General features: G+C 32.5%; 1 protein-coding gene and 1 non-coding gene across 3 annotated transcripts in view; both read left to right on the top strand.

Annotated features, from left to right (window-relative positions):
* Positions 1 to 21,267, top strand: part of cpx (synaptic transmission protein complexin) — a 341,835-nt gene that overhangs the window by 194,523 nt on the left and 126,045 nt on the right. The gene's annotated exons all lie outside the window — the stretch shown is intronic.
* Positions 10,087 to 10,159, top strand: TRNAV-AAC (transfer RNA valine (anticodon AAC)). Its single transcript has one exon. It is a non-coding gene; the product is annotated as a tRNA-Val (tRNA).

A 21,267-nucleotide genomic window follows, 5' to 3' on the forward strand; every position in this document is an offset into this window, starting at 1 on the left:
TGGCGGGGATAATTATCATATTTTTGGCGTGAAATGGAAGAAGGGGAAAACTCGTTGGGTGAGTCAAGTGGGAGCGATGCGACCGATGATTTTTTCTGTTTATCAGAGGGGGGGGGGCAACACGCGAGTGATGAATGTAACGGAACGCCCGGGGGGGTTATAAACGGGCGCGCATTACGGTCGGTCAGTTTGACGGACGGGGATGGTAATTACTTCGATTTACGCGCGCTCGTACGTCGTGCGGGTGGTCGAGGGATTTCCAGCGTTGCGCGTTGAACGATACCATTGATGTGTATGAAATTAATACGAGTTCGCTCTTGACTTTGGTGCGCTCAAACGGGGGTTACTTGTTCGCGAAACGATCGATGAATACACGGGGATTGCTTATGGGGAATTCCATACGGTGTTTTAGTTAGGTTGGGGGTGGTGTTTGGGGTGTTATGGCTGTAAAATAAAGATTTAAGATTGTTCCACGGATGTGCTAGAGATATAACCTAATTTTATTTTATTTCATGACACAACTAATGTGTGATCTTTTAATTTTTCCGTTCACTTTTGTATACACGTGAAATCGCCATTTTCATAACTTTATACCTCTACTACATAATTTTAATTTTTTTTTTGGTGAGTCCACTGTCTCTGAATTTCTCGTGGTTTTCATCGTAAGTATAATGATCACACTTTTAATGTAAAAGAATCGATAACGCAACCACAGAAAAATTACGACGATAAGAATGTTTTTCATCTTATAACTTGAGTGCCCAACAGCCCTTTGTTGTACGTGGGCAACATTAAGTATACCATTAAAATTATCTACACGCGAGATAAGAAATAAATTACGAGTAATTTCATACACCCCCGTGCATACTGGCGCCCCTTACCCTGAACGATGCACGCCACTCATGCAATTACCTTAAAGTTAATACAAAAGTAATATATCCTGCTAAAGCAATAGCTGCCTCGTCGTTAAGACAGCGAAGCCAATATCGTCGTCGTCATCCTTGTCGTGTGCTTCATAATTTTGAGCTTAAGCTCCGGCAAAACGGAAGATACCTAGCACCACTTGTACCACCTTTTATCATTCGTCGAGATTCGCTTGCTGAATTTGTTTCAGCACAAAGAAGCCTTTGAAATAATAATCTTTATTAATTTCTTTGCTCAGGCATGCAGCTTTTTGTGTCCAACACTTTTAATTTCACCGTATATGTATCGCGTACAATTTATCCTTTAGTCAAGAACAACATTTCTCGATGTTCTTTTGGTATTTCCCATACTTAGAAATGTATTACAACCTATTGGTGTACATATCGTGAATTTCAGAAGCCAAGCTTAAGCCCTGAGTTGTCAGAGATAAGTAGTCTCCACTGCCTTGTGTGTTTCCGAAAAAGCTAAAAATCCTCGCACATCCTTACATGTGTAGTAACTATGTGAAGCTAAACTGAACGTTATGAATGTGTTATCTGAGTTGTGGGACCCTGTATTTATGCAATGTGAAAGCGTTGGTGCATCCACTGCTGCCATTCTACAGTAGCGTAGAAAAGTATCATCCTGTTGTAATATTTGTTATTAGTCTTTTTTTATGCTTGCGAACAGGTTAGTTTTTGGCTCAAGGCTAGTTGATGGGAGAACTTAATTTTTTAACGCTTTTTTTCTTTTTTTTTCTATAAATAAACACTTTATACAAATATTTAAGTGATGACTGCAATTGTTAAAACCTGCTTTTAGGTAGTATTTTTTCGAAATGCATCCTACACCAAAAAATAATGTCTCAGAATCAAGAAAATATTTACTAAAATGACTACAAATTAATAATCTCTTGGAATAAAATTGTAATTTTTGACTTGAAAAAGTTTTTAAAAGAATCATCTTGTTTAAAAATAACATTTACATGGTACAACAGGTTATAGTAGTGAATACTTTTTTAATTATAGGAAGTTTTTTCTCCCGATACACTCTGCACAAACAGTTTAAATTCTTAAAAGGCTCAGACACTTTTGACAAAGTCAAAATTTTTTTTAGTTTTCGAAATATCGTTTTATTTTACAAGAAAAATCTTTTTTTTAATTTATGTTATATATTAAAAGGTAATGCATTCCAATAGACTACCATAAAGTTTTAGTCCTGTTTATACCAAAAATATATCAACTATGTTTCAGACAAAAATTAAAGTAATTAAATTGGAAAAACTATCCATAAAATGATGTAATTTTTACAAAAAAATTTAAAACGTATGTTTTTGCATTTTCGAATCAACCAAGGATTTTACTATATTTTATAAATCTTCCAAAACTATATAATAGATAATAGATGAAATAGTAGTATCTCAAATATTTTATTTTCTAAATGAATTGGTAAGTTCTTAATTCAGTTTAATGTCATTTTATTTATTAGGCTCGCAACTTTGTATCCATTGAACAATTTAACACACACACGCGCACACGTTTGCAACATCTTATTCAAGTGAATCCATTACGTATACGCCGTCCATCTTTTTTTACGGTACCCGTGAGAGTCGTCGGTGTTACTCTACCGCATCGAAGTTAGATACAGCCGTGAGCTGAAACGCGAATAGGATTTCTCAAAGGAGATGAAAAAGTCGAGCAAAATAACGACGTTATCGGTAAGATCGTGTGACGGCACTTGAAAAAAGTTCATAGTGGCTCTCGTACACAACGTCTCGTCTCGTTTATTCAAAACCGCATCAGACAAACACCTGCACAAGGATATTCTTAATGTTAGCAATCGTGTCTGATTTCTCATTTCATTATTCTTTGAAAGTCTGTCTTTTATACCTTAACTTCGAGGAGTTGAGAAAAACAAATATCTGAAGCAAACGAAGAAACAAATTATTGACATTTTTAACGTCAAGACAATAGTAACTCTTTCACTACTTGTGTTCACTAGCACAATCCGTTTAAAAAAAATTATTAGACAAGGATGTAAGTGCTTAATAGTTGATTTATGATAATTTTAATAATCAATCTTTGTGGGCAGAGTTTTCTATTAAATGTTCCAGGAATTTTGACGAAAAGATTTCTTGATTGGGTGTTTCATTGAATCTAATCATGTCAAAAAATAGTTCAGCCACTCGTACTGTTAAAATATTCATTTCAATTGTTTTTTTTTTATTTCTTTCTTTCAAGCACTTATTCCTTAATAACAAAAACTTGTAAATAATGTAACGTACAGCAGTTCAGATAGTGAACTTTGACACACGTATAAAATTATTATTGAACACCAAAATGAAACTTTGTAAATTATTTGTAATGCTTTTTTATTTTAGTTACTATTAGATTTTATGAAAAAAAAAAAAAAAAAAATCATCAATAGATCACAGTGAAAAGAAAATCATTGAAATACAAGGTACAAGCAGTGAAAGAAAGAAAATAAGGTGAAAAAAAAGAAAAAACTAAAATCGAAATTGAGCTGAAAAGGAATTTTCCGCTCTATTTAATTACGGACTCCGATATTACGCTATGATTTTCCAATAAAAAGACGAGATTTCAAGTGCCTCCGGATACACTGCACCGTCGTTCTTTCCCTCAATTTTTTCCGCATCCGAGCACTGAGAGCATTTTTCATGTCCTCGAAATAATAACGTCTACGGCAGGAGTTGCTTTTCTACAATCAGTTATTCAATTACGCTTATCATGTCAATTGCAGAACTACACTCTGCAGAGCTTTTTGGTGCAACAATAGATTCTCTTTTGTAAAGCAAATGGGTAAAATAAATTTTATATCCTTATTCTTAAAAATAATATTCATGTTTTCAGGTGACACATTTTAGGTTCTTGTAATTATTATCACAAAGCTCCCACAAATCACTCTCATGAACTAGAGTGTGATTTTAATGCGTATTAAAAAATTATCATTAATATCCATTTTAACAAGATTGTGGAAAAACAAACTTCAAATGTAGTGACAGAAGAATCAGGTTTATAAATATGTGTATCATTTTATACTTATTTAGAGACCATGAGTTTCGAGGAAATCTAAGTGAGCAAATAAATAATATCATTGACTAGTACCAAGTGATAAGCTCAGGTGACTATACGTATGTAAAATGATTGCTTTATCTCTGTGCACGTGCAGACTCATGATTTTTCACTCGATACTAGTATGCGTACAGTTTTAACGTTCTTTTGTTGCACGTCTACATGAAAGCAAAATGTTTCAAATATTACATGAAGCTTTCTTTTTTATTTCTAAAAAATACCTAAGGTTAATTAAAATTATTCACAAGCTTTCTGTTACGAAAGATAACATTAAAACAGTTAATTAATATACTTAATTAAAAATTACACATTTTTCATACAAAAATGCGCCTCTAAAGGATGTTAAACCAATTACAATGTGCACCGTAATGACGCATTTATGGTAAAGCATTGAAAAAATATTTTTGAAAGGTGCAAACAATTAGTGTTTTAATGATTTACTTATTTATTTATTAATTCTTGTAGCCCCAACAATAAACATAATTAAATAAAGCAACATTACTATTCATACTGTTTTTTTTTTTTTATATTTAAACATAACCAAAGAAACACTTGTTCTGGCAGAAACATTTTTATTTATTGAACGTTAAAAATAAAAACAACAAATAGTGGCTTATAAAAATTGTATGTTCTCCCCTTTAATGTGAGAATCTTAGAAGTACAAGTGCAGTTGTCTAAAAAGCCTTACGATGAAGTAAAAAATACTAATAAAATGCAGATTATTTATTCATCTGGTTATTAAATAACCTCATAAAAGTACGTATTTTTTTCCTTATAAACAAAAAGTTTAATAACGCATAGTATGTATCATTTTTATACTCATAATATTTATACAAACGATGTTCGTAAATAATACAAAAAATAAAAATTTTGTATATCCATATATAAGTAAAAATTTTTTGTACGATCAGTAGCTATAAATTAGGGTACACATTTGTTTAAAAAACGATGCCTATTCAACCCTCGTTCGTATATACATATATAATCCTCTCTCTCGCTTTCACGATAAAAGCAGTACGTGGGTACAATCATTCTTTTATGGTACAGCCGGCAAACTGTACAGTCAACGCAGTATGTGACATAAACAACTTCAAGAGCTGAAAGCGACGAACAACGTACGCCGTTCAGTTCAGTCTGTTAGCTGCCTTTGATGCGTAAACAAACCCGTCAAGTCTTTTCAAAAACTACTTTTTTTCACCCAATAATACAATCGTAAAAAAAAGTTCAACAACTTCTGGTGGTTTTATTCTTGCTAAGGATATATTTACAAAATTTTTAGAGAAACAATTACGCTATCTAAAATATTCAGTGTTGACATAAATATTTGGTGATCTCATACTTTGGCGACGACTAAAACTTTGCTATGATTTCTGTTGTCATTCGTACTGTGGTGTTAGCCGTAGATTGACAAATGACAATTTTCAGTTACACCGAAAATTAGCACCAGTACCAAGAAAGCACCGTCGCTTACATAAAAGAATATTTACAAGCGTCGCTATAAGATTGCGTTATCTTGCGCTGTTTCAACCTGCCAATAAACGTCTCTGGCCAGCGAGCACGACCGTCCATTTTCCTTAACACTTATTTGATTACGAAGAAGTACAAGGTAAATTGAGGTAAATACATATTTGTAAAAAATGTCCTAGGTAAATTTCCAAAACTCAAATTGGTTAAGTAAATTGCAACGTTGAAATCAGCTGACGCTATGGTGGTGGTGACATAATTTAAAAAAACAAAAACAATTAACCCATTCGAGTTTCTGAATGTACCCCCTCGTTTGCTGTGCGCAAGTAAAACATGTTAGCCGCATTTTTCTCAGTGTAAAATTTTATGCGAGAAAATTAGTCAGTAACTGCCAGTGGCAAATTTCTTGGTCTTTTCCATAAGGCTGCGTGTACAAACAGTTAGTCACGCCACTCTTCCATCCAATGATGTGCACAAAGCTAGAATTGACTTATCGTAAAAATAAATACATATACATATAACAAAAAAACTCGTGATTCAGTTAAAAAAAAACGAATTTTTTCAAATCTGCAAATCTTTTTTTATAGAACGATCTTATGCAGAGATGAAATTAAACATAACCTTTTTTCAGCAGTACATATTAAAGTATTAAAGCAGTACAATTTAATTTTATTAAATGTTTCAAAACATAAATTGGTGTAAATAGCAAGAATCCTTACCCATCACGAGAGAAAAAAAATTTTTAACGTATATACATTGTATTAATAAATAAATAAATGGTTTTTAAAAAGTATCATTTGAAAAATAGATTTTTAACTTAAAAATTTGAAGAAAAAATAAATGAAGCTAACTTTGTAATTTTCAGTAGATTTTAATTGTATTTTACAGAAAATATTCTAACGAAAACATTTTTTTTTACCAGTATAATTTTTCTATTCAAGTTTACAAGTTACCTGTCGAAACAAAAAACTCGTAATTTATGACCGTCACTGACGGCAGTGGTATTTAAAAATCTGAAAATATTCCATTATGTTTTCTCGTGGAATACGACCTATATTCGAAGTTGAAAGAAAAAAAGATTTTTTTATGCCACTATTCACATGGTATGGTCTATATGTACACACCCTCTTTTATGCTACAACAATCAACTTTTTATTTAGATTTAACAATCTTTTGTATATCGTATTAAAAAATATATGGTTTCCTTCAAAACCATTTTTAAAGATAACCAAAACAAACTGTTGGCCAATAAGCAAAAAAGTTTCGAATAAAAAAAATTTAGTCAACAAAATCTATAGAGTGTATTAAATAATTTCTAAAAAATTTCTTTTGTTTTTAGAATTGTTTTTTTTTTTTTTTTTAACTACAAGGATGAGTAAACTTCAACAACTGGAAAGAGAATTGAATCGCTATTATGAGCGTCTTCAAAAATCTAAAGCTAAGGAAATAGAAGACGATTTGAATAATTGTGAGAAACAAGAAACTATAAAATTTTCTGACCAGTCCCGAAAAAATTGCCAAGAGAACACACGAAATTCAAACTCAGAGAAACCAAGGCACTGCAATAGGAAACAAGAAGTTAATAATAAAAGAGAGACAGTTGGCCATAACGGATCGAAGCCTGCTCTATCAGAAGCCAAGTTACTGGGAAGGAGAGATCCAGATTTCGTGCAAAAGTACTTTATAGAGTACAATCAGCGGAAGCGTGAAATGTACCGAGCAAAGTACCCCGATCGACCACAACGTTGCAAATGTTGTGGCTCTATTGTTGAAAAGAATGAAAAATGCCCCAACTATGAGTATCACTACCTCGTTACTCGAAAATGAATTGTTATTCGTTACTTTATGTAATAGTATTATTTAAGGTGAGTACAGTACTTCAATTTATTTCAATAAACTTGACTTTTGCCAATCCCAACAAATATACTAATATTATATGTAGTTACAAGATAACTAACGATGTACTAATTTTTGGAAATGACGGCCAGCTGAAAGGGTCAAATTTATTGAAGTAATTTATAATCTGCTGTCATCAGATTTAAAAAAAATTTTTGTAATATTATGGTTATATTGGTTTATTAAAGTTATAAATTTTAATGTTGTTTTTTTGCATTCAACAAACTTATACGCTTTTTCATGTAATAATTATATTCAATTTATTGATAAAATACTGTATGCTTTATTTTATTCATGTCAACAGAGTATTATTGCTAACAAAATCGTTATTAATTTTTTTGTTATTTAAAGTCAGATGATTGAGATTTTTGTTTCAAAATGAAAATATCTTAATTAGAACTGTGAGAAAAATAACTATAAAAAAAATTGCACGAGACAAGGTCTTACTTAACTAATGTCGATTTAAATAATAATTTATGCTTTTTTTTATTGTTTAGGAAGCAAAACTTTTATTTATTAAAGTTTTTGATAATGGAATCAAGTTTTAAAAAAACATCTATTGATGTTTGCATGATTATAACTTGATAATAAAAATATTTTTTACTGATATACATCTATACTCCTTAATATGCTATAATACTTATAAAACAAATATGTTTATAAGATTCAATAGGTTATATTATATTTTTTTTAAATATCTCTAATGCCTAAAGAAAATCTACTATCTGTGGTCCAAATAATTTATTTTTACTTAAACACAAATGTGTACACTCTGTAAACTATGACATACTAAGAATATCGATCGAGTATTCCCTACAATTGCTGTAAATTATACTGATGATTTTTACAGTAATTTTTTGTAATGTGTCAATTTATTTTAACACATAGTTAAAAACTTACTAGTATATTCATTTTAGTTTCATTTATTATTATTATTTTGATCATCTTGTACCCATTTGCTGAGACAATTAAAAGAAAATTTTGTTTTTCCTCATACACAAACACATTATAAAAGATTTTTGTAAATTCACAAGGAATTTATAGTATTGGAGGAATTTTAACCAAACATAAAATAAAAAACCACTCGAAAACACGTAGTCTACACTCTCATTACAATATCACTTACAGATAGAATCTTTAATTTAAAAAATGCAAAGAAAATCGTAGAGAGATCTTCCAACCCTGCAGGGAACTGTTTTGTTTTTCAGAGCGTAAAGAATGTGCAAAAATATAGCCAAGCACTTTGAATTTTTCCCGGAGGAAATTGGAGAGGGTTCCAGATGATATATAAAGTGACGCTTCGGTTAATAAAGTTCTCAGTTCACCGGGAATCCTTTCACGTCCTAATTTCTTTGTGACAACTTCCAAATAAGTAGACAAACGTTTGCAGGCGAGCTAACTTAATTTTACAAATTGTGAAAATGAAATTTCACTAGCAGTGAATGTGCGACTCAATAAACAGGTAATACACGCTTCCACGCGAGTATTAACAAAATTTCCGAGCTTCGATAAAAGCGTGTAAAAATTTTCTCGATTCAACCAATAAATCTCACAAGATATCCGGACTTCTGGCACATATATACATACGTACACATCCAAGACTTGGGCTCACTCGAGTCGGGTCGTTAATAATCCTTCGCCATAAAGCAATGAAGTATACGACTACCCGTTTCCCTATTTTACGACATAATTCTCTAGCTCGTGCCCTTCCTCTCTTCGTCGCCGCAGTTGTCGATTCACGAGAGGAAACAAATGGAGAGAACTCACAAAAACATCGGCACGCACGAGGAAAAAAATTTACCAAACAGGCACGTGGTGTCTGTCGATTCGTGAAAGGTTGTGGTTTAATTTTTTCAATAAACGAGTTAACACTGTTTTGGTACTCGAGCTGTTTTTTACGTTTATACTGGTGGCCTGGAAGTAAATATTACGGTTGAAAAATCATAGACAATACATCCATCCGGAAGTAACGAGGCCTCAGATCGTAAATATCGAACGATCAAAACGATCGGTAAAAACAACAGCTGTTACACTTTAATGCCTTGTTCCAGAATTTTGACTTTTAGTACCTCTTTCTACGGTTCAGATGACGCCATAGTTAAGAGATTGTTTGCTTTTTTAAAGCAAAAGTTAAAAAAAAAAAAAAACTCGGACACTTTATCTCGACTTCCTCTTAATTCAATATTGTACTTACCAATACAAGTACACGATAATAACTGTCTCTTGGTTCAGGAGACTTTGCACTAACAAGGAGTGAAAAATTATTCACATAAATCTAGAGGGACGCAGTTACTATAATTTAAGAGAATTTGTTAACTCAAAGCCCAATAAAGTTTGATATTTGTAAAGTTGATTTGTACGGTATAATATACAATTTTTTATTCATACAATATGCGTCGACTACATAGATTTCTTATTTTATATGATAATAATATTTAACGATCACTTATTTATTTAAACATATAATGTAGATTCAATAACTTCAATAAATTAGGAAAATATTTTTAAGTAACTATTCAACAAACTAAAGTTAAATATTATAAAGTTCTAATTAGTTTTATTAAAATTAAACAAAATATATTAGTTCGTTCTATTTTAATACAAAGGCTTAGTATGTAAATTTAACACAGTATTTTGGAAAAAAAAATTTTTCGAATGTCAAATTTCACGCGCTCAGAAGCTTGCCTATCGTTTGAGACCTCAAAGCGTACGAAGCAGCTCTCCAGCATCAGTTTCCGTGGTGTAGTGGTTATCACATCCGCCTAACACGCGGAAGGTCCCCGGTTCGATCCCGGGCGGAAACATTTTTGCTACTTTATTTTAAAATTTAATAAGTATGCCTGCCTGACAGTCAAGTGTGTAATAAAAAATTTTAATTTTGTCAATTTTTTTTATCATAGTCTTGTAAATGGTATGTTGGTTTGTTGGATAGATCATGGATCTCATTTTTTAATACCAACGTCGGACCTCACAACAAAGCAAACACAGGATGGAGAAGATTTAGATATACATGTATATGTATATATTATTTATTAGCACTGGTTGTGTTGAACATGCTTCGTACGATTTGATTTACTGTAACTACCTTTTTACTCACGTTTATATTATTTAATGAGCATACCATACTACAACAAGAGAGGCACACAATTTCATTCATTTTTTTTGTTTTCCCAAACATAAATATACACTTTAAATCTTACTCTTGCAAAATTTTTGCTACTACTAATTACACAATTCTTTTTTATAGACAATTTTCAGTTTGAATGCCATATCGTCATGTGAATGATTAAATATTAATTTAAAGATATTTTTTCTAAAAAAAATCTGTGTCATTAAAATAAGAGATAATCGAAAATAATTACGCGTAATTTTATTATGTCTCAACTTAAATTTAATATTGTTATGTATAAATATTTTTTCAGAGTATAAACAAATTAAGTAGCATTACTTTTGATTAAAATTGTATGATAAACAAATTCCATTTTAATTTTTTCTGCAATTTAATGCAATTGATCTTTGAAAAATCCCACCAGCAATACACTCGACCTGTTTCAACCAATTACTCAACAATAAAATGGTTTTAGTCACGTGACAATCAATCTTCTAAGATGATTTTATCACACTGTGGTGCATCTATGGTTGCATTATATAAATATCTGTCGGATAGTGGTAGAGAACCTTACTTTTTCACTCTTTTTTGGAGCATTGTATTTTTCTGCGTCTTATAAAGATGGAAATTAATTTTATGTCTTATTTTTTAATAAAATAATGTGACGTCACAGATTTATCTAATGAAGATGAAGTGGAAGATATTTATTCAGTTTAATACTTTTACATTCCTCAAAATCAAATATTAAAAATTAATGACTTACAAAAAAGGTGCTTGCTTTATACACGCATGTATTGACAAAGTATATAAGTGTTATTAAACACATATTTTTATTACATAAATTAAATTTATTTAATAAATAAAAAATTAGTTTCTAAGTAAAATTAAATTCCGTTTGTACAAAAATCAAAAAGATTCAAGATTAAAAGTTATTTATAAATATCAATGTAATTACTAACGTGAACTTTTAAAAATATCATGACAAATATTCTCACTAATAGTTAAGTAAGGCATTACAACAACTCTCTTAATTTTATGGCACTAAATACGTATCTACATAGGCACTACATATTATACACTGAATAGTATATTTAACACACTGTTCTCAATAAGAAGTATCATATTTAATATCACCGTTTCATATTTGAATTTTCTGGTAAAGTTTTGGAGTGGTAAGAAACTGTTATCATAATTACTATTAAAAAATTTCTGTTTAATTTTTGTATTTTCTTTACTTGGAGTTTCACTATATATTTGAAGAAGTTTCCAAATTTTATGGTCTCACATTCTTCCTTTTGGTACCCTCCGTCTGATTTACTGCCATTGAGAGCACTTGATCCCTGCTCTAGAGTATAATTCTTGTTATCGTTGTACACGTTGGACGTGGAGTGGGAGTTGAAAGTCTACGTGCCTGCATGACGACTTGAGTTCTCAATCTGATGTTGCTCCCTGGTAATCCCTCATTGTGCCTTCGATTGCTGGCCTGCTGTCTGCCACCTGTGAACAATCTATAGGGGCCCCTCATTCGAAAGGGCACTTCGATGTGAAAAGTTGTAAAAAGAAAAAAGCGTCTGGATTAATTGGACTGTGTTTTTTCGCCCAACGTGACGGGATTGAAGCCTAACTTGCTGTTGCTATCTCGGTTGCTAGTTGCTATGCAGTTTTGGTGGCTTGATACCTGCATTGAATGCATCCAGAATGTCGTACGTGACTTCAGTCAACTATTGCAATTAAAAAAAAAAAAAATTAGATATTGCTTTTTATGGTAATACTTTGTTAAGTTGACATTTGTACTATACAGTTGTACTGTAAATTATTTTATGTTTTACTGCAAACTGCTAATTACCATTATTTTATACATTTATTTTATACACCATTATGCTCATCAAATTTGCAGTATTGAAAATGTCATTAATTTTCTTCTGCCTAATGCTCGTGATTTAATCAGCATCATTTGAAAAGGGGTGCAAACAGAATTCGTGCGAAATAAACGCTACATGTACACAAATGTTGATATCTTAAGTTATTTGAATTATTTATCAAGATACATATAGAAATAACGTTTGGTATAGGGCCGATAGTATGAAGTATAAGCCCCCCCCCCTTATATAAATATATGGATTATTATTTTTAATGCTGCTTTACTTTCTTTCCAATATAAAAAGAACTCTTGGGCATTTTTGATGGTTTTCAACTTTAGTTTCTTCAGACTCGTATTTTTCCAATGGTCACGTAAAAAATGACAAGTTCAATTCATTTCAGAAAAAAAACCACCCCATTTGGACTATTGGACAAGAGAAAAACGTACGCGAAGGTAGGCAGTTTGTTGATTGAATAGAACCTATGTAAACATCCTTACGTACAAATTGCTCAAAAAAAGCTGGTACACGAAAAAAACGTATTTACTCCGTAAAACTCAGCTCGATCAAGTCGAACACAATAGTCACGGGCAACCTGAACACTTTATTCTTTGCTAATTTCTTTAGAATAGAAAGAAGCGCAAACTTTTTTATTTATTTATTTATTTTTTTTTTTTTTTTGGACAGGATAGAAAAACGAAAGCCTCGAGATAATCGCTGCTCAGTCGAGGAACTGTACACCAGTTTTTTCTTTTTTTTTTATGCAACAATACACGTTGTCTGTACACGATACAACAGTTCATGATTGTGCTGAATCACATCAACTATTGAGTTCGATTGGAATTTGGATACGGGAAAATACAGTTATTCCGATTATAATTATACTGCAACCTATTTTTATTTTATTATTGTAGGTATGGAGATGGAAGACGAACGAAAAAAAAGACTGTGAAAATACGCTTTTATTGAACAGCAAAAGAGAAAGTAATTATTATTAATAAAATGTTATAAAAAATGAAAAAAGTCACACAGTTGATGGCAACATAAAAATTTTATTGGTAAGGTGTAGGCACGATCTTTTACAGGGATGAAAATTTTTTTTTCTCCACACCATTAACCAAAATGATCTTAAAAAAATACCATTTCCTACCCCACCTAAGGAAGCGATTCCCAAAGTACAAAAAGCGAGAGTCCAAGGCGCGTGAAATAACCCAAGGGAACGATCTGTCACTTAACGAAGTGCTCGCGCTCACGGCAGAAGAAAAAGAAGAAAGAGGCGAAACCTACCACCCCCCTCCCGCACCGATTCGAGAAAACTTCTCCGCGAGACCAATCGACAAGCTCCATTAGGCTCTCCCCCCTCTAACCCTCTTCTCTCTGCCACGGATCTTTTTCTCGTATTTTTCAGCCCCAAAGCTATCGGAAAGTTCAACTTGGCCATTGTGTCCCGATTAGTTGGAGCAATTAGCCGAGGGCCAAGACGCGCGGGCCGATGATTGCGGACCGGTAATATTTGCTTAGTCGCGAGGGGTGGGAAACGCACTTCGATTTTCCCGGCCAGGAGTTTTAACAGCTAAGAGGAAGTCAACGGGAGCTGTATATATAGGCATCCATTTGGCTTTTCATTGTCGGTGGTTAGTCGCTACGACAGGCATTGGCGCTGCTATTTATCTGTAGAGATAACGAGTAGCTGCTCCTTTCTTCGCGTTGGAGTGAAAAAAGGTTTTTTTTCCCCTCCAAAGAAGATGAACTGTACAATTGCTTAGTAGAAAATCACGAGAGAAAATTAGTCGAGAATCGAATAAATAATGATTTATCGGTTTTTGCGAAAATCTCATTGTCAATCTGGAAAAAGCATGTAGAAAAAATTGTATGGTCTGGGTTTCGTTTTTGTTCCAAAATGCTAAAGGAACTCGATTAGATAAGTATAGTGATATGTTTGCGTTTGTGAAAAAACAGTAGTCCATACGATACGGATCGTTGAAGCGACAGGTCAAGGCAACGGAGTCCACTAAAAAAGTGACGGAAATAAATCTCAGAGGATTGCTTTAGCATGTGACATGTCTTTGGGACATATTGGATTGAGTTTATGTATACATGATTAGTGATTTCATGTACGTAAGTTGGTGATTCCATCATGAGGGTGAGTAGTATGGTAGAATCAGCCAAAAATCATAACAATATCCCGAAAATTCTGACTAGCTCGAAAAAAAATAGGGTAGTAGTCTCAATGCGTGGTAACAAATTGACATATAATATAACAAGTAGAAATTTCAGCAAGAGCCCAAAAAATGGTAAAAATGGCCAAAACATGTTTTGTTCAGACGTTTTTTTTTGCAAATCACCAAAAACTGCCATTTGCAGCGATTTTTTCAAAATTGAATAACTCACATTCTGTACATTATTTAGAGCTGAAATTTCAACGCAAGGCAGATATTATAGTTCCCAACATATTTCGGCTTGATCGGTTTTAAACTTTTCACGAACCGCAGCAAAAACCAAAAAAAAGTCCTTTCGAAATATGGCCATAAAAAAGTTGTTAGCCAACATAGGTAGATTTTTTAAACGTATTTCGCTTCGTCTATAATTACTCTACAAATATCTAAAACGCCATTTATTTTCACCAATTAGTAGTACTTTGAGTGTGCAAAACAAATACTTCATCCACCCGTACGAAAAATGTACTGTTTTCAAGCCATCACTTTATGCACTTTGCATACTACAGACACCATAATTTATAAACTTTGGGTAGGTACAGGGTACGTTGAAAAATCAGTAAATTAGTTGTAAACCAAAAAACTCTTTGCATTATCTAATCCTTGGTACTCCAAAAAACAGAGCTACCAAAATTTTCTCCGTATCTTTCCGCGCCATTGGACCCAAACCCCTTTTCTCGTCTACGTAAGCAACTTTCCTCTCCAATGCGCGTACAAACTTAATCACGTATATACATACAATAACACGTGCACACACATACACAGATACATCCGAGCGAGCTTGTACGTGCAACCTAAATCTTTGCAGTGTGGATATAGAATATATAATAAAGTGGAGGGACATTAAATCGACGTGTCGGCTGTTGGTTGGCAGAGTTCCAAAGCGAGCACGAGGCTGTACGGTACAGGCAAAGTGGCAAGGGGTCGGATTTTTCGAGGTATCCAGGACGCGCTCCAGATCTGCTGCGCGCGTTGGTGCTTTTTTGCCGAAGAGAGCCTTGGATAGACGCTCCCCTTAGCTCCTCTTCCCTTTCCCACTGGACCCTCTAGGTCGTCGCTCACCGATGCGCTTTTTTTTTCTCTATCCTCTTGAGACGATGATTATCGATGCTGATTTTACAGTCGTTGCTGCATTTTTGCGAGCAGTGGTGTTACTTGGATCTTGTACACGTTTTGTGGTATAGAAAATACATTGTCTTGCAAAGTTTCTTCGGATAACGTTACTTACGTAAGCAGTTATTGATCTCATTGACACAATTCGCAATGTGCTACTCACTCATTAAGTCAATGGTTGAATAATGGAAGGAATAATTCTTACTGTAAACATTTGTTTGGATGGAAATTATTTTTAATTCAACAAAAAGGTATATAGAGCTAAGAATGTCTCGATTCGTTGATACTAAAAATCGTTTCAAAGAATTTTATAAACTATATGTCAACTACAATAAACTAACACTTTTCCTATGGTCACTGCATGTCATTTCAGAATTAGCAAATAGTTTCAATTTAGTTAAGAACAAGGAAAATCTCATAAACCAATTTTTGTTGTCTCCCTACCCCTGTTTATCTCATTGAAGATGTCTCTTGTAGAAAAATGTTGATTAAACAAACAAAAAAATGCAAATTCAAATGATTTTATTTGTTTTCATTACACTATTTAGTAATATAAGGTATGTAAGGTATTACAAAGGAAAAGTCTTTTGTGCAATTATTGATGAAAATTTATGTCATTTTAACTCGAAAGTACAATTAGTTTTTGCTGAAAAAAAGCTTAGAATAAACTGATGGGATGCAAAAGCACCTGGGAATGGCATGGACGGTAGAAGTAGACGTATCATACACCACATTGCAATAGCCTTTCTGTCCGTTTAAACCGCAACCAACGATACATTTCTCGTAATCTTTGTAAGGACATTCCACGTGATCGTTTGATGATTTACTTACAGCATCTGCCACAATCACTATAAGAAATATTAATGAAAAAAATCTGAAGCTCACACTACAAGAATTATTTCAAATTTTTTTTTTTTCTTTGTTATATATTTAAAATGTCACACATTTTGACAGAATAAGTTTGAATCTTTCATTTACTCAAATATAAAATAAGTTCATAGATAATTGAAAATAAGAAAAATCAACTGATATGAAACTCATAACTATAATTACAAATCACGTAAGCAGGTGATGGATGTTACAAAAAATTTAATTTTTACTTTGAATGAAGATATTGATAAACAAAAACTTTGAATCAGATGAAAATCACGTATAACTAACGATATATGTTTTCAAATAAAACATATAAAATGTACATTAGTATAACAACGATATTAAATTGTATTTGCATTAAAGTAACTTGCCTTTGCGTTCAGCTATACTAACTGATAATGCAAAAAAAAATAAAACAATTATTTTGAAAGCTGAACCCATTTTACGACAATCACTTGTATCCTATATTGCTGCTTGGAGTCAATACCTAACTTGACAATAATGTCCGTAGCTTTATTTATACGTTTGCTAACAACCGGTTACTTTAGTAGAAAAATTATTCCTTTGCTACAAGGTCAGTAAAATAAAATTGGCTATGCACTTCAAGCATTATATTTTTAAATTAACTCAGAGATGTTGTTATCAAGACGTTTTTCGATAATTACTATTAATGCGTATTAATGGCCATCGTAGTAAAATTTAGTTTTGTAGACTTAGCGGGTACTCTTAGTTGCTTCTTCGAATTTATATTTTTTCTAAAAAATCATTCGTACTAAAAATATTTATCAGCTGTTTGGAACAGTACTAGTTGTTTTACTTTTATCACCCTATTGTTGCACCATTTAACCATGTGTTTTGGAAAAAGTTCCCGATCCTATTAGACCCACACTATTTTCTCTAGTGAAGGATTCGCTCTGTAACTTCGTATTTATTATAAATGGATGGGTGTCTCTTGCAGGAAAAGTTTAATTTCTGAATTGAAAACAATTAAGAAGTCTACAGTTGTCTAAAATTTATAAAAACGATATTTATATAAACGAAATTAGGATAAAAAAAAGTATAAGGTGGTAGAGGTAGGGGTTTTGGGATATGTTAAAATTCTGTGATGAGTACAAATACGTGAAGTTTAATACAATTCAAAATACAATCGTTTTAGATAAAAACAATTTTTCTTTTTAATATTCCACTTGAATCTTATTGATTTTTAAGGTATCATAATTAAAATTTTTTTGCATAACCCACAGCTTTTCTAAACTACGCAACAACGCGGAAAAAAGTATTAACTGATGAAATCCATACTGACAGGGACGCTGATATTGGATGTACTACGTATATACTAAGCAGCCAAAATTTTATCCATGCACATCAAATATAATGAAGGATTTATTTGTTACTATATTTTTCCGTGAACTTTTAGATATGACCGTTTAAAAATAATAAAGTAATGGTATAAATATGATTTTACCCTTGAAGTTAAATCCCGCAAGGTGATAACTTTGTTGAAATATTATAAAAATGTGGCTTTGTATGTATACACACACACATGATACATATGTGAATAAACGGACTGCCAAAGTGTGGCTATGATTTCTGATTTCGATAAAAATATCGGGAATTTCTACGAAGCATTATATATAGACTTAATAGCTAAAACAATTACTAAAACCAGTGACCTTCGTTTCCATTAAAAATAGATTAATGAGTTCGGTTGATGGAACGCAAAAACCACAAAATAACTATAAACTTAAATTGGTGTATCGAAACTAAAATTCATGGCATAAATAGAATTATATCGCTTCTAATAAAAGCAATACGAATTGGATGGAGAGTTGTAGGATATACTTTTGAGCTCCACCTGAATCATGTTAACATCGATGCTCTTACTTTCGATGGACGTTTTTAAATAGTGAACGTTCACGAAAAATGCTGTCAATCAAAATTCTTATTTTACTTGTTAAAAAAGAGAAAAAAAAATATTAAAAAAAGACATAGTCACATTGATAATTTTTATGTATAAAATATTTTTCTTCAGCGTTTAATCACATGTTTACAAACACGTTTGAATGAAACATGCACGCCTTTAATCTTTATTTTTGTATGTTTCAGGTGAGTCACAGGAAATAGTACGGTACGAAATCAACGTATCACGTGAGTAGCTAGTTAAACGGAAATTTCGTTAATTTTTGAGTATAACATGATTAGAAGAGTTTTTGTGGAGTACAGCGTTGCAGAACACAAAATAACATAAAACTTCTGGGAAGAATGTCGATAAAAAATTAAAGATAATTTAGCAGCTGCCTCTAGTTAACTACTAGAAATTACCACTTAATGATTATTTCTCATAGAAGAGAAATGTCTTGGACATGTACTAAAAATGATTCAAAAATTTAAATTGATTGCTATATGCCCTCGCGTTGTTTCTTCGGCTGCTTGCATTGCTTGATTGCAGAAACTTGTTTTAAATTATGAGAAAATTATTGCACTATTATACTACAAAAATTAATTAAAAAATCAAATCTGGAATCAAACGGTCAAACACAAACAATTTAACCATTCGATTCATTGAATCATTACACGTTTGAGAAAAACATTGATTTTTAAGTTGTAAAACCGTAAGAAACAAATAATCCAATTCATATAAAAATAAAGAAGCACGAACATTTTTCAAAATATGTTGTGGTTGCCGTAATCTCAAAACAGTAGCCTGCGGTATAACTATATTTTCGCACCCCCTCTCCGAACACACATGCTGACTTACAGCCGTGCCTCATTGAAACAAACACCAAAGTGCACTTATCGTCAAATATATCACCACCTCAACCGCAATATTAATCCCCCCCAAATCTATCTTTCATGTCGCACGCTGAGACCCTTACCTACTTGTACAAAACACAAGCAAATATTATAACAATACTATGGTGAATATGAACCAAGTCCAGAGTATAGTACTACTGCCACTCTGAATTTCAATTGCTTACTTCTCGACAATAAAAGAAGAGAAATAAAACAACTTCTTCTTCGTTGATTGCGTGTACTTACGTACGTACCAACATATCGTTTAATGCACTCATACGAGAGAGGGAGAGAGAGAAGAGGAAGTAGAAGAAAAAGGAGGAGGAAAGCTATTAAGTGGCTGCTTCCTCTGACTCGTCTACTGTGCACGTATAGGTGTACGTATTTGGGGCTACAGAGGGTAAGTAGCTGGCACAGCTTGAAAGATGCACGATAGACGATAAATATCCACATACGTACCAGCCTTGACGTATTTCGGCTCTTACGCGAATGGAACGGGCTCCATAAATTTACCTTGGAGTTATTTGCTCTGTTCTCTTTCTCCCGTTGGGTTTTTAAAAAATTGTTTTTACTTTTAGTCCATGGTTTAAAAAAAAACCTGTGAATAACATAAAGTGAAAGCAGATTAGGTGTACCATAAGTTTTTTTTTTTTTTTTTTTTCTTAACTTTGTTGCAATTTGGAGTAAATGCTATTCAGAATTCGGTTTTTGAACAATTACAACTTCAAATGATCCTTATTTGTATATCTTAAGATTGGCTTTGTACTACAGTAAGTATACATACGGAGATAAACCTAAAGTGGTCACTCTGTATAGAAAGAACCCCTAATTGAGTTTCATTAATACAAGCGATAAACCAAAAACTATCCTTACCATTTGTACCAAGTACAAAATTTTTCAAATAACAACTGTATTGATAAATTCAATTCCAATGTATTACAGTCGTCAAAATGAGTGAGACTATACCTTTAAAGTTGGTTACTGTTAAAGTTAAACTTTACATTTTCACTAAGTATATTTTGGAAACAGTAACGCTCGTACTTCGGATGATATGAATTATTAAGATGTTTTCTAATAAACAATCCCGGCTTATACAAATTTTCCTATAACCTTTTTACATGTATATCATGACTCGTCAAAGACGGAGATTAAAAGGTTTTGAGTATGGAATGGGTCGATGATTTAAAATATACTAACTCGTTTTTTGACATTTTGTACTTTTCAAAAATATTTCTAAACAACGACTCTCCACGTGTTCAATTTTTGTTTGAATAATTAATAGATTGCATTTATTCTAATTCACTTGATTCCATTAAGGATTTACAAAGCTATTGATCATAGTTCTTTGAACACAAGTAAACACTTTATCTTTGGAAGGTTTTATGGTTGTCTTTTAAGATTCGCAGTAACAAGTACTGTACACATTTTTTCCGTAACATTGATTTCAAACAAACTCAAGAATTCTGAAATGAAATTCCTCCTACGAGGGATACGAAGAAAAAGGACTATTTGATTCATCTGAAGTAAATGGATCATCGTTGGAGTTAGATTTTAGTCCCTCAATACCACGTGAACAATCGATGCCACTTATGTGAAGACACTAACTTTTTATACAAATTTCTAAGTTTCCAGTGTGAAAAATCACAAAAACAGCTCAAACAACGTCCAAATTTACAGCAGAACCCAAATTAATGCGGATCACTGCAGAAGTTTCTTTAAAATCCCCCCCCCCCCCCCGAACCAGACCTATAGTCCATTAAAAAGTTTCGAAAGATGAACCACGTAAGTTAATAACAAAAGTTTGGCCAGAAAAGAGAAATACAGCGACAGAGTCCACACACTGTACACGACGAGTTGAAACGAGGACTCCGAAAGTATTCACGTTCCTTTAGTCCATCTGGATCAAACTTTTGAGACAGTAGCTGTTCAAATTGTGAAAGAAAAAGGGA

Source organism: Copidosoma floridanum, unplaced genomic scaffold (genome assembly GCF_036245765.1).
Source record: "Copidosoma floridanum isolate Cflo_tuat_1 unplaced genomic scaffold, Cflo_Japanese_pri ptg000012l, whole genome shotgun sequence".
Taxonomy (NCBI): domain Eukaryota; kingdom Metazoa; phylum Arthropoda; class Insecta; order Hymenoptera; family Encyrtidae; genus Copidosoma; species Copidosoma floridanum.